The sequence below is a fragment of the Tauraco erythrolophus genome, chromosome 5 (genome assembly GCF_009769465.1).
Source record: "Tauraco erythrolophus isolate bTauEry1 chromosome 5, bTauEry1.pri, whole genome shotgun sequence".
In the NCBI taxonomy this organism is placed as follows: domain Eukaryota; kingdom Metazoa; phylum Chordata; class Aves; order Musophagiformes; family Musophagidae; genus Tauraco; species Tauraco erythrolophus.
Genome location: NC_141469.1, coordinates 21440855 through 21455611, shown reverse-complemented (window position 1 = coordinate 21455611; position 14757 = coordinate 21440855).

The following is a 14757-nucleotide window of genomic DNA, read 5'->3' as shown; positions in this document are numbered from 1 at the left end:
ATGGGCTTTTTAATCCAATGTAGCCTTTCTACTCTACTAACATCAAGAGGATGAAGTTGGATGGAAGTTAACTGATCCCAGGAAAAGAGCTATAGCCAAGTCACTAACCTTATGTAGAAGGCACATGCTGGAGTAAAAGAAAGGAGGTGTAAAGAGTGAAGGCTGCAGATCTGTGTGCTCTGTAGAGTGCACAAGAGCCACACAGGCTGCACTGGGGTGCTCTAAGGTGTATTGTGGGTCCTTCCCAGCTCTGCAGGGGCCATGATCAAACCCATTTTTATGTCCCTCATTGTTTAGGTGCTGCTTATCTGGGAGTACTTTCCTGGGATGTCCCATGAATGTCGTCACCCTACCTGGCCTCTGTTAGGGTCAGAACCAGGAACAGCACTATCCAACCTTTCCATTCGCTTGCTCTACTCTCTCTTCTGCTCTCAGTCATCATGAGGACCAGGAATATGCTCACTGTGTTTTAATTGTTATTCTTATAAGCCCATTCTTCTAAATATCTATCTTCAATGGTTCTTCTTATTTGATTTCACACCAATTTATTGTCTTCCTTCTGGTATTGATTATGGATGTATTTCCTTGATAACTTATGTTCCTTAGTTGGAATGACCTTCATTTCTTTCACACTCCATGGAAAACAAAACAAAAATAAAGGTGTTATAACCCCTACACCCTTCAAGGTCCTCCTCTGCATTGCAAAATCAGCTGAGAAAGCTTAAGACCATAAAATTTATTTAGTTAGAGGTAGAAAGAGGGAGAGGATGGATTTGGTTTGGGCATTTTTTTTTGCAACCTGTCTGCCCCTTGGCTTCTAAAGAAAAGTCATCTAAAAGAATGCTCTACAGAACTTGAATGTGCTGTGGATTAAGCTGAAGTGCAAACTTTCATTTTGGTTCAATGAAGCAAACCAAAACTGTCTGATTCAGAAATGTCAAAACATTATGTTTTTCTCTGAAACGTTTCAGAGCCAACTATTTCCTCTCTTTTCCATGAAAAAGTTAAATATTTGCATATGGAGCATATTTCTGTATAATCTCACATACAGAGGGAGCAAAAGTTTAAATTTCATCATAACAGAATTTCTTACAGGGCAGGAGTTCCCAGTTCTGTCCCTGATTGAAACAAAGCTTATGATTTCCTTAATAATTAATCACCTTTCTTTCAAGCAAGGAAACCTGGCCCTAGAAAGGTGGAGTGACTTACCTGAGGTTCTCAAGATCGGACACGTTTTTAGGCAGTGTCACGTATCTCGGGCCTTTGGTATGCAGGCAAAGCCTTTAGCAATTAATACAATCATACATCAACAATAGCTAAAAGTGGTAGGAGAATCCCAGAATTTTGTACAAGGGCATGCAGTGGTAGGGTAAGGGGCAATGGATTTAAACAGAAAGAGGGGAGATTTCAATGAGATCTAAGGAAGAAATTCTTCCCTCTGAGGGTGGTGAGGCACTGGAAGAGGTTGCCCAGAGAAGCTGTGGTTGCCTCATCCCTGGAAGTGTTCCAGGCCAGGTTGGATGGGGCTTTGAGCAACCTGATCTAGTGGAACGTGTTCCTGTCCATGGCAGGGGGGTTGGAACTGGATGATCTTGAAGGTCCCTTCCAACCCAAACCATTCTATGCTTCTATGAACTTGTGATTGCACTCGTCTGCTCAAGCCTGTAGTCTGAAGTGATGCAGAGCTTCATTACTCAACTCTCTCTGCCTGTTGCTGCTGATTGTGCATGTAAAGTTGTTTGGGACCCCAATCCAACAGCAAATGGCATTTCAATAGGACCAAAGAATGTCCTTAATGGACCAGGAGTGCGACAGGGCTTTCAAAATTAGATTCTTATGCACATTATCTTGCATATATGTTCATACAAGACCGACCAGTCTTTTCAATGCCATGGGTTGGGGTTATCAGTTCGAAGTTACTTGCTTGGTTCATAGTAGTTCCCAGCAAACTAAGCTTCTGTCCTGCCTCAAAAGAAGACCTATAAACAATTTAAATATTCTCCTTTCAAATGGGAACAGTGGTGGCTTATGGACCATAATATCTGGCCACACGTTGGCCAAATAGGAAGTGTTCAACAGCTGTCAGATTTAGTTTTTTAATTTCCTGCCAGCAGAGTCCATCTCTCCCTCCTCAGCCCAGTCCTGGAGCAAAGCCAGTGGAGAAGAGGGTGGCATGTTGGATGGAAGCATTGTCACTTGATGCTCTCAAGACCAAGATGGAAGAGCGGATATACCAGATAGGGCTAACAGAGACTTGGGCATTCAAGATAACAGCAGAAATGTGGGAGTTCATGACAACATAGCAGAGCAGGAGTAAAAAATTACAGCAGCAGATCTCGTTGCATGGTTTTCTAAATAAGTTTTGACAGTGTTAGATTGTTGTCCTTGGGAGTTACTACATGTCATGTTGTGTCTACATGTTTTGGGATCCTATTCTCTAACCAGTGGCCGTTTTGGAACATCTTAGATGCAAATCTGGCTCCTTGCCTGGGATAGATAGAAACCATGGCACCAGAACACAGCTGAGCCCCAGTGGGGTTGTCCTCCAAACAAGAGCAAACCATGACTTCATCTTGCATCTGTTGCCTTCTGTTTGAGAGCTACTCCGGCAGCCACCTCCTGCAAATACAGACCTTGCTCAAACCAGAAAAGACTGTAAATTTTCTCCCTGAGTCCTATGGAGACTTGGCGGAGTTTCATACCAGGGGTCATGGCCATTTGACCAGAAAAGAGTTCCCTCTGTCAGCTAAAAGTTATATCTCCTCTTCTGGCATACACATATTATAATATCAAGAATTTTCAGAGCTACATCATCATCTGTCATTTAGAAATGAAAGAAACATTTGCATTGGAAGGAGCTTCTGGAGGTTGTCCAGTCCCTTCTCCTGCTCAGAGCTGAACTAGCTTCAAAGTTAAAGCTAAAGATCTCAGTCTATTTTGACTTAGAGTTTTTAAAAACTCTACTTCCTTGGCAAGGGTGAATTTAAAGGGGATTTGTCTAAACTGGCCTAAGAACTACTGCTGCGCTCCCCGTGGTTGCTTTAGACCTAACAATATAAGTGATAAGTATTTTATATCTTGCCTGGTGGAATAGTTCAGAAAACACCCTGCGTTTCACTATTTCACTTCCCCCTCTCCCAAATATTATTCCATCACTCCCCTTAGCATGGTAATTCAAAACCACATTTCTAATTAAACCAATGTAAATCAGTATTTTCTTCTTTTTTTAAAAACAAACAAACAAACAAGCAAACAAATATCTCACCAAGCATTTTACTCTAGGTCAAAAATTGGAGCTTCAGTTTTGAATTTCTTTCAGTAAAAAATCTGTGCAATTTAAAACAAAATAAACTTTTAATGAAACTTTTGAAAGTCCATAATTCATCACCAAAGCTTTCAAAGAAGTATTTTCAAGTAGATTAAAAAAAAACCCAAGAAGACTGAAATATGCTACACAATTAAATTTTCTTCTGATATTTTATATTGTATATAAAGCTCTATCAGTTGAGATCCTCTAACCCACATATCATCAGGCATGACTGTTAAAGGTGCTGGTTTCAGAAAGCTTATTTCCTTCTACTTCTCCATCTCCCTTCCTTATTTCGAGGCTCTCTGTTAAAACAGAAGTGATATTCGGCTGCCATCATCACTGAGCCCACATTGGCTCCTTTTCTAACAACCAAAAAAAAATCTAGGCTTGGCACCATTTCACCTCATTTCATCCCATATAACTATAGGCAGTTAGTGGAGGGTCTGACATAAGAAGCTTCACTGACATCTCCTTTCCCACTTGATGGAGAGAGAGCTACAAAAGGCAGCTGAAACCTATGCAAAGTCTGAATTGCCTTTTGTAGTCTTCTCTCTTTCTTCATCAAGAGGAAATTCTGTCTGAATTAAGATCTACACTAGATATTAAGTGGATCTGGACTTAAGACAAACAAATCTGACCGACATTCAGAAACTCTTCTTTAGGTTGCACTATCTAGGCCATATCCTTGCTAGTGTTATCTTGTCCTTTTCACAGCCAAGATGGTTGGAATTCAACTCATTTATTGATTCCTTTAGCCACGTAGTTTAATTTGTCTGTTTAAACTGCTTACACCTCATCCCAATGGTAGTTCTTAGGGTTCATTAATGAACCACAGGAAATTAATCTCAAAGCAGATCACAACACCTTGTCCATGCAAGCATGCTCTTTTATACAAACATGGGAAATTGGGAAAGTGGAGTATGGTGAGACTTGTTTGTCTGCACATGGTGCTGAAATTACTTTAACTGGCATTTGACCTATGTAGTGACACAACTGTGATTTCTCAAGATCTGTCTTGAGAGATATGGTGACATTTCCTGACAATGAAACAAGGTCAGGAAATGGAAGAGATGAGTATATTTTTGGCCATGTTCAGGACAAGAAGAAGAAAATGTAGTGATGATAAATGATACACAGCTTCAGCACAATTCCAGAGGGGCTGAATTTTCTGGGCTACGTCCCAGGCCATACCAGTTTTGTGCATGTTGCCCCTCTGCACTTGGAGACCACTGCCCTTGTCTGGCATCTTGATGGTCTCTACCTCTGTCCCATGGGGTAAAGACACAGACGAAATGCTGAGGCTATGCTTGACACGTTCTAAAAGGCTCTCTCTATGACCAAATTTATACTGCTTTTTCTACATGTCAGTTAGGAGTCACGATGATAAACTTGAAAATTCTAGCATGTGGTCTGAGTAAGACCAATTGTTGTTTGTTCATTCTGATATGAAAGCATACTCCCAATATCACAGTCATTTCGCACAGCTAAGCCACCGCAAATCTAATTTTGACATAGCAGACCATGTTTTTAGAGTACCCAGCCAGTGCATTACAATTCTTGCATAGCATCCCTTGGCTTCAGCTGGCCACTCTAAGCATCTGTGAAATGCACTTCTAATACCTCTTCAGGACACGGCTGGATATTGTAATGTTCTCAGACATTTCTTGCTCCAGTCAAGTGCTTGGTGCTACTCAATGCTCCTGTCCCTGGCCTGCTCTGTGTGTTTGCATGGTGCTGAGCTGCACTGTCAGATGTTTTTTCGGCTCACCAGTCTCCCTGCTCACCTGTTTCTCTGCATGCAGCTGGGACCTGTTACCAACACACTTGGTTGGAGGCCAGGAGCCTGTTCAGTACAGAGTTACGGACTCCTGGGCATGCTGGTTCCCAAGTGAGAGTTTTATTTGAAAAGCTCACAGCACTTCTGTGTTATTAGAAGCATTTTCCTGGCATGGTGCCCTTTATTCTTTATCCGCTACTGCTACTGAGGAGACGAACTGCCAGTATAATATTAGCAACAAGTAACACCTACTTTTTTTCACCACTGGATCTCAAAACTGTTTCCAGATTATTTCATCATTCCCACTTTACAGTTTGGGAAACTGAGGCATGGAAGAGGGAGGGATTTATCAAGAGCTGAGTCCTTCTTGTCCTTCTGTACACTATACTCCCCTTCCAGGTGTATTCATCTGTCAGCTTCACGGCTGTAGCTCTCACCAGTACCCAGGTAGACCTCATTATTGTGGAAGGGGATAGAAAAGAAGCCCAGAGGTTAATCACTCTATTCTTGTTAAACTGACGAGCTTCTTCAGCTCCCATAAATTTACTGGGACATGACTAAGACAAAGCCTGACCTGAAAGGGATTTCTCTTCTCTGCTTTCTCGATAACTGTAGTGTCTCAGAGATATGTACAGGCTTCTTGTTAATGTATTTAAGACAGATTTGAATTTGAGGATCTTCTATGCCAAATGGGTCAAAATAAGCCATTAACAATTCAGAGGGTGTTCTGGCAAGACTCTTGCTCTCTCTCAAGTCAACAGAGCATGACTGGGTTGCAATAAGATCATCTTCTGTAGGCTGTGGATTCATCCCACTTCACTCTTGTCTAAAATGCTTATATTGGTGCTTAGTTCTCCCAGACTCTCCTAATGGACAGAACAGGGTCTAGGCACCTCCAGAGAACAGTTCTGGTATTAGGAGACAGGGAGCACCCTGGCCTACCACAAAGCTATTTTGGAACCTCATCCATCATCTTAGACATTTGCCAGAAGAAAGGCTGCCTAGATGTTTAGCTTCAGTCCAGCTCAGGTCTGATTTAATCCCAGTGCACTATCATTTTCTGTTTCATTTGCGGAGAAATGGTAAGGGGCTACTCAAACCTCTAACATGCTGTAGATGGAGTGTGGGGACACGTTTTGTCCCTGTGGACAGACTCTGCCATTGGTCTTGTTCAGGGCTGGATTGCATCCTAGCTAGCAGACTGCCATGAAAGAAAGGCACAAAAGGCAGAGCTTGTTCTCCTGGGTCCAGGAAAGTAGTGAGCAGAACATAGGAACACACACGCTGTGTGTGGCCTCCGGTGTCCTGTTCTCCAGGAAGACCATGGCACAAGGTCCAAGCACAGGGCTCAGCACCAGGAAATTTGGAGTTCACGTTGACCGTGCTTTGGCCTTGGGCGAGCAGCTACAGCGTGATTCCTTTCCATTTCTCCATCTGCAAAGAAGTACGAAAAATACTTACCCCATATGGAGGATTAAATGTTTAGGATGGAATCCAAACTCCACTGAAGTCAATGGCAAGTCTCCCAGCGTTTCACCAGGAAAAAATTTTAAAGTGCTAAGTGTTCTGTAGCTTTGCATATGAAAGGGAAATTCTGTTTTGGAGAGTTTCAGCTACTGCCTGAAATGCAAGAGCCCTGGTCACATCAGTCTATCTCCTGCTATCTCGAGAGCAATCTCTCTTCATCTTTCATTTTAAAGTTTGATGTGGACTGAAACCAAAACCACAAATCAGAACATTCTTGAATGTTAGGACTGTTTGAACTTCAATCTGGATCTGCATTTGCAAATGTGCTTTATCTTTATAACACAGGCCAAGCAAAATCCTCCATCTGGGTACTTTTGAAGCGGGGAGGGCCTGCACGTAAATTTTACAGTGCGAGTCCTAATCTAATCTCGTTGATGCATTCTCCTGTTTGGCTGCTTATCTGTCTATCTGCCCAGAACATCAGTTTTAAACGTGTGATCTTTGGTGCTCTGTGGGGGGAGAGGCAGGAAAGATCTATGGACTATTGCAAACTTTGAAAATGTTTTCAAACATTTCAAACATTCACACTACGAGAGTGAAGTCTGGCTGGACAGAGACCTGGATTCACTGTATGTGGGTTTGTCCTTCTATTGGGAGATTTTTCGGGATCAGCAAATGACAATCATAATGAAGGTTATGACCCACTTGCCTAACACTTAAACATTTTACCAGTGTTTGACAGCATTTTAACTAGTCAACATCACTAGTTTTCCCTAATTCCTATCTTGTTCGTGGGCATACAGTATCACCTGGTGGTAGAAACCAGCTTCGTCAAAAATCCTGCTGATGCTATTGTGTAGAAGATCAGTGACAGACTCTGACTGAGACATGCTGAGAAATGCTTAAACCTCCAAAGTCTCTCTTTCTGGCTGAAATGACTTATATTTAACTTTATTATTATTATTATTATTTTTAAATGAGGACAAGGGAGAGGGCAGCAAAAGAACAATTTGCTTTTCTGCCTCCTTAGGCCATTGTATTTCCAGCTATTGCTACTTCTGCACCTCTCTCCCATCAGTACCCTTCTGCACTCTCGAGAGCACGCTCACACATTTGTGTGTATGTCCATATGCACAAACATAGGAATTATATTGTGTAATACATGGGGGTAGGTCAAGCAGGAGGATATTTTGGTAGCCAGGGATGGATGACAAGTTCTAACAAGCCCATCCACATGTGTTAAGATTAGAGGGCAGACATCAGCCGTGACTCAACAGGATATGCTGGTCCAAAGCCAGGGCTAAAATGCTCTTACTGGCCTTCTGAATCATTAGTGGGGGAAAAAAAAAAAAAGGCAAAAAAAAAAAAAAGGCATCTCTCCAGCATTCTCCATCTGTTTTTAACTTGGTGATGTCCTTTGGAAGGTAGACAAACTATTTGGTTTGCTTTAACCACACAAACATCTTGGCAGACTGGCGCCCGAGCAAGCATGGGACTGTGGCACTGCCCGGACAGGGCAATCCTGACCCGCGATTCAGGATGTCTGGCTGCGTGAGGACTGCCGGGACAAGGGAAGGAGGCTGCTGATGAGGTCGGTGATGCTGTGCTTGCTGGGACATGAAGTGGCTGGGAAGCAGGCTAGGACAGACTGCTCAATGCCAGCTAGGCTTAAAGGTGGTGCTGGTGGGAGAATCTGTCTTTTCTAGCCTGGTGCAGTGGGAGCTGTTGTACCTGGGAGGGCTCTGTCTGAAAGGAAAAAGATGTTTCCTTTCTAAGCTGGCAGCTTTTTCGAGTTCATCTTGGGAATGCACGAGTCAACCCAGGGTCATTTCTTCTCCTAGGTCTTCACTAGCAAGAATGCTTATCCACCTTACCCTGTGCAGGCCAGTTCCCTACATGTTTTGCCCTGGATGACTTCATGCAACCCCCTCCCTAATCTTACATGGTATTGTGCATGGGGTCTCTCCAGCTTTTCCTTGCCCACATCTGTTTATTTCCTGGACCCAGCCTAATGATTTGTAGTGGAGAATAGTTTGTCACTGTGGATGTGCCTTTTGTGTGAAGCAGTGGAGATGTCTTGTAGGAAATTAGCTGTTTGTTAGTGGTGGATGGAATATGCAGGAGTCCGAATGCAAAGTTGTATTAATGCTTTTATGGCAAAACCCATCCAGATACAGTGAAAGCAAGCTTGGTAATGAAGATGTTATTTTGCCTGAAATAATAGTCCTTCACAGGGACTTGATCACTGAGCTCATTTTGACACATAGCAGTTTCTTTAGGAGAGACCACTGAACCAGGCAAATCTGCTCACTGCAATCATAGCCTGCAGTTCTGACTCTCCTGGCCCAGGCAGAAAATTCATAGACAAGCAGTAAAAGTTTAGATGTAAAAAGCAGACGATATTTAAAGGAGTCATGTGCAACGACTATATTTGAGCAAGATTCATTGCTTGGATAAATGTCAAACAGAATAACTGTGCGGGTCTCAGTTCTGCAGAGAAGCTTTGAGGGAGCTATGATGGATTGCAAACTGATCACGAATCAAGAAACTCCTGGTGTTGTAAAAGAAAAGATTAGTATTGTACTGAGTTGTACTAGCAGATATATATCCTTCCAGCAGAATAAAACAGTTCTACTCCAGTCAGTATTGGCTAATCCATTGCAAGAAATATATAGGTGAACTGGGAAGTCTGTTTGGACCATAAAGAGGATGATTAAAGACATGACTTAGAACTAAAGATTGAATTAGCTTAGTACAAAGAAAAGGGTGAAGGAAGAATTAAATTGCAAACTTGAAATATGTAAGAAATTGGAAATAATTCACGTGCAAAGGTTGAATTAGGTTAGCCATTAGGACTACCTTTAGGAGGTTAAGGGTTGCAAAGCACAGTAAGAGATTATCGGCAGAAGGATCAGCATCACCATCACTCCATCTTTTAAGAGGATGCTGGAGCCATATCTACCAAAAATGTCAGAGAGAAAGTGGGAGCAGAGGGCAGACTGGAAGATCTCGTAATATCCCTCTCAGACATCTGAGTCCTATGTCTAGAAAAGAGTACTAGGAAAGGACTAAGCAGAGAAATAAACTACTTAAGAAAGGAAAAGAGATTAGAAATAGGAGTCACAGTGTGAAATCAAGTAATGGAAAACAGGTTAGGCAGAAGGAAAAGTGCCACAACTTGAAAGAACTGTGGAACAGCGTGTGGAGGACAGCAGTGGAAGCCCTTGGACTTGAGTCATTCAGAAGAAAGCCTGGGGGAATATATAGTAGGGAAAAACTTTATACTGGCCAAGGGTGAATAGACAAAATGATCTAATTACTCTTTTCCAGATCTTCTTTTTACGACTCCATAGAAAGCCTTGATGAGGACAGTGGGATTTGGACTTGCTAAAGGAAGCCAAGTCAGACATTACAAGCAATCACACGACAACAGCGGGCAGCATGAGAAACAGCCACCTCCTTTGTCAATGGGTTTGCATTCCAAGTAATCCCCTCAAATTCAGCTTATTGCTGATGACTCATGTAAAGAATTGGAAGAAAAGTCACACCACTTCTCTGAAAATCACTTGTAATGCAGGAGACATGGGAGTGACTCTCTTGAATCACACCAGCCAACCAATTAGTTTCACTGAGTACCACTCACTGTAACAGCTACTCCAGCCAAAGGAACCAGTGGGTGATATTGTAAGATGAAGTGTTGCTGGTAATAACTGTGCCTCTTTCTCAGAGATTGGCTTCCCTCACGAGTTGCAGCAGGGATGCTTTAGGAAGTCAGCTTTGCTGCTGGTCAGTATTTTGGTGTCTCTTGCTTCTGGTGTACCCAGTTCATCTGAAACTACGATGTGCAAGAATAACATGAGAGAATCAGACATTGATCTCTACGTCATTACCAGGAGCATCCAACCCTGTTCATGTGAAAGAATCCCTGTCAGTCAGCAATTAATAATGAAGCCATTTTTTTTCAGGCCCCAACACAATGTTTTTATGCGTATTTCTTCCCAGTTCTCAGGTAAAGGTGTCAAGCTGACAGGATTTTCAGAGTTTCATGGATTTTTATGGCTGAAGGGTGAAAGCCTCCTAGTCTTCATTTAAAGCTCTGACCGATAAAGCATCTGAACTTCCAGAAATGCTCTATTACCTGCCCTCTTTTTTTTTCCCCGGGATGATGGAGCTCTTGACACTTGGAAAATATAAAACTATTCTACAGCTTCTGCAATGTGCGTGGAATCCAAACATGTACAGCATCTTCTGGTAGATCCCAGGGTCAGTTTGAACCTAAGTCTAGGCTCATGCTATTCAACTTTTCTGTCCTGGCAAAGTCAGAGGAAGCCAGATGTGGTGTTAACCATGCTATATCCTGGTGGGACACCAGCTGTGGAAAACAGCATGCCTTGTTTACTACACTAACTCCATATGTTCTCCATGCTAAGGTAGGCTTTGATTACATACATAACTATGGAGTTTGGGAAAAACTATGGCTCAGGGCATGGAGAAATTTTAATTTGGGGGATATGGGGGAAATGCACCAACATTAATCACCAATTCAGATCAACAGGTCTTGATAGCAGAGGTATGGTTCACCTACATTTTTTTGAACTGATATGTGGTTTCCTCTTGCCCACAGACCTCCAAGACTTTCTGGGCCTGATAATGACAAATAGCACAGAGATTCTTGATTCCATCCAAAACTCTAAAGCCAGAAAGACCAGCCCACTGCTGTGTTGAAGTACCTGCCTGGAGTCCCAAAGGAAAATAGCAGTCCTGTGTGCAGTGTGGTGAGAGGATGGCTGTGTGTTTCCAGCTGACACACAGGCAGCAGAGCGTAGTGGCAACGACCAATAAAGTCGAAACATAAGATGTTTCTACAGCATCTCTGTCTGTTTTAGTCCCTCTTGCTGATTGTAACTGGCCGCAGATGCCAAGATGTTGGATTCGGGTCTTCATTTAAATCAAGCTTGGCATTTCCAGCTAGGGATGGATGTTCCTTTCTGGGCTTGATGTGACTAAGTAAAGTTAAATTTACTTTATTTATTTAGGGAGAACTCAAACCAGGATTGAACTTGCTCTAACTAACATGCATGCTAACTCCACACCTCTGCTTGATTGATCTTCACTTTTCCTGAGTACTCCCATGTAGATATAGATTTATGTAGACATAACTGAAGTGGTTTCAGAGCACAGCTCTCTTTCCAGCTGACTAGTACGCCTACGTCACTTGAAGTTGTGTTTGACCTACCTCTTAAGAGGCTACATTCATAAGAGTGAAGGGATTCAGACCACCTACTATCTGAGCCTAATTCTCCATACAGCCAGTGGAGAGAGGTAAGGAATGAAAGCACCTCATTTATTACAGATGTTTTGAGCAAGCAACATGACCCTTTCTCTCCACTGACTGAACAGGCAAGGATCCAGTCTCTAGCAAACCTGAGTAGGAGGTGTTCTGCATTCCTTATTCTTCTCTTGAGCTTGGACATGCTAGTAGGCATCTGAGAAATGTTGATGACTATAGTGTAACTCTCTACAGCAGAACAAGGCACCCTGTGCTCCAACTACAGTCAGTGGAGAAAAGTAGGCATTCCTAGCACAGGATCACAAATTTTGTCATCTGGATTTGGTGAGATGAACCATTTTTCCAGAGCTACTTATTTCTCTCCATGTCCCATACACAGAAGTTGTAGGTGACTGTCTCTGCTGAGATATCTGGACTGTAGAAACTTCAGGTTAGGTGAGCTGAGTCTCCCATACTCCAGCCTAAATCCATTTTCAATGCTGCAATAAGCAGTCTAGATACAGCCCTTAGGCACTTTCTTAAGGTCTACTTCAGACCTCTTCCTGTTCCATAATGAATGTAAATACATGGTTTTGTCAGGGGAACAGAGGGAAAGAAGTGTTGTGTATGTACATCTTGCCTTACACAGGGCAAAAGTCTGTTTCCTACCTGAAAATATGTCTCCTTTCCTAGTGACTGTCCCACACTCTCCTACAACAGGGCAAAGAACCAAACAAACCCTGCTCTGTTTTCTTTCTCACTGCGGATCGAATTTTTAGGGCTCGTGAGAGGTGCCAGAAAGACAGCCCTGCAGATTGAATTACTCTGTGTATCCACAGACCAGGTAATATGCCAGCAGCCAGAGCGTCAGCTTTCTTTTTTTCACTTGCCTGCCAAAGAGGTTTGGTTTTGACCTGGAGAAACCAACTGAGAGGGACAGAAGGTAGTTTATTCCACTTGATTCCTTGGCCTCTCTGTTGAGACTGGAAAGCAAGTCGCCAATGAAAGGTAGCTGTAGGTTTTCTCCAGATAAGCTCTGGCAACTCGTGTGGGGGTGATTTAAGAGGTTTCCACCTCACACTCTCTGCTGCCAGAGGTTACTGATTATTTAGCAAGGTTGGCAGAAGTGAAGCACCTTCTTCTCAATGGTGGTTTGAGTTATGAAGCTGTTTTGCGAGCTCTACAGCTAAGGAGGCTGCGTGGGTTTGACCGCTGACCCTGCTAGAGGCTGGTAAATCTTCTGCAGAGCAATAGGGTGGGCAGCTGGTCTATTGAATCATGTGAGTGTGAGTTGCTGGAAGCACCCTCGATGTTGTAGCAGTATTACGAGAATAATATATGGCAGGGATTATCACTGTTCAAACTCTGCTTTCCTCAGATAGCATATGCATGTTCTCCTGCTTTCCCTGAATGACTCTCCTCACATTCCCTCATCACGATCTCTCAAAGCAACCCAATCTGCTTATTCACCTGCAAAATTCATGATCAGTGACAATATCTCACCTGCCTGCAAAACAGCAACTCAAGCAAATGCCTTTGACTCAGTTCGGTACTTGTCCCAGTTGGAATAGACCATTGGTCCGCAGCTTCCTCTGGAGCATAGGTTTCCCAGGACTTTCCATTGTTCCTACCAGTCCTGTGTGGGTACCTGGGGTATTGCACTGGACGTGGTACAGGCAATTGTATCACACCCCTCGTTACTGGCACATCCACATCTCAATGTATCTTCCCATGCATAAACACACAGACAGGGATTCATTAAGCAAGCCCTTTCTCACCTAGTCTGGGAAGAAAGGACATAAGAAAGAGTACCAGCCACTTTCTAAACTATACATAGAGATGGCTACCATTTGTATGGTTTTCCTCTGAAAGTTTTGCAGAGATGGGCCCTGCTTTCTGATGATGTGTGCTCAGAGGTGCTAAACTCACCACCTCACTGACAGGAGGTTGGGGAGATGAAAAGCACAGTCAGGGTGACTCCTAGGTAAGCTACCTCTGTGTGACTTGCTGCTAACAGTACTGATTCATTGGTTTACGAAAGCAAAGTCTCTTCAGCTTTCAACAAACTTCTTCATGTGGTCTCTGTTTTTCCTACACAGTCCCTGACTGATAAAAAGGCATCACTATTTTTCTTTTTCATCCTCCTCCCATTCCCCCTAAGAGTATGGATCAAAGGTGGAGAGAATATACCAGATCCCCGTCAATCAATAATCTTATACTCCTTCAGTTCCTTACTTTGTGCCTTCTTATTGCTCCTGTACCAAGACAGAGGTCATGGCTGTTGCATTTGTGGATGTGCTAAACCAGGGAAAAACGTATAGAGTGACCCAGAAGAGTTCTAATAGATACTCCTAATTCACCAGGATTGTTGTCTGCATCTGTGTTTGCTGCATAAAAAAAGCATCTCTGGATCTCTGACCTTTGAATAAGTGTCTCTACAGATGCTGCAGCCAAGAAAGACGTTCAGGGACATGATGACTCAAGCAGGTCCCAGGGTGCCTATGTGTGAGTGTGTGTGCTTGTGCAGTTGTGTCGGGAGGATGAAGCAGGCACCACATACCTCCAGATGTTGGCTGAAAAAGCTGCATTTGGTGTCAACTCTTGGAGGAAAAGAGAGAAAAGGTATGGAGCGGTGGCTGAGTCAACCTGGGTGTGGACCTAGAAAGGAAATAAATGTGCCTCCAAGGCTGTTTGTTTTTATTGTGTTTATACGTGCATGCATACTCTTGCTTGTATAAAGGCATGGTAGTTCAATATTTGAAATGGATGTAGCATATCTTGGGATATCCTGTGGACACGGGCCTTAGGGCCAAAGCATATTGGTCAGGATCATTGGTAACAACATTCCCCGGGTGTGCTGAGCCGGAAAAACTACAAACGTTTCCTCCCTTTTGCTCCCACCTTCCAATTTGTTCTGGGTGTGACTGATTCAAC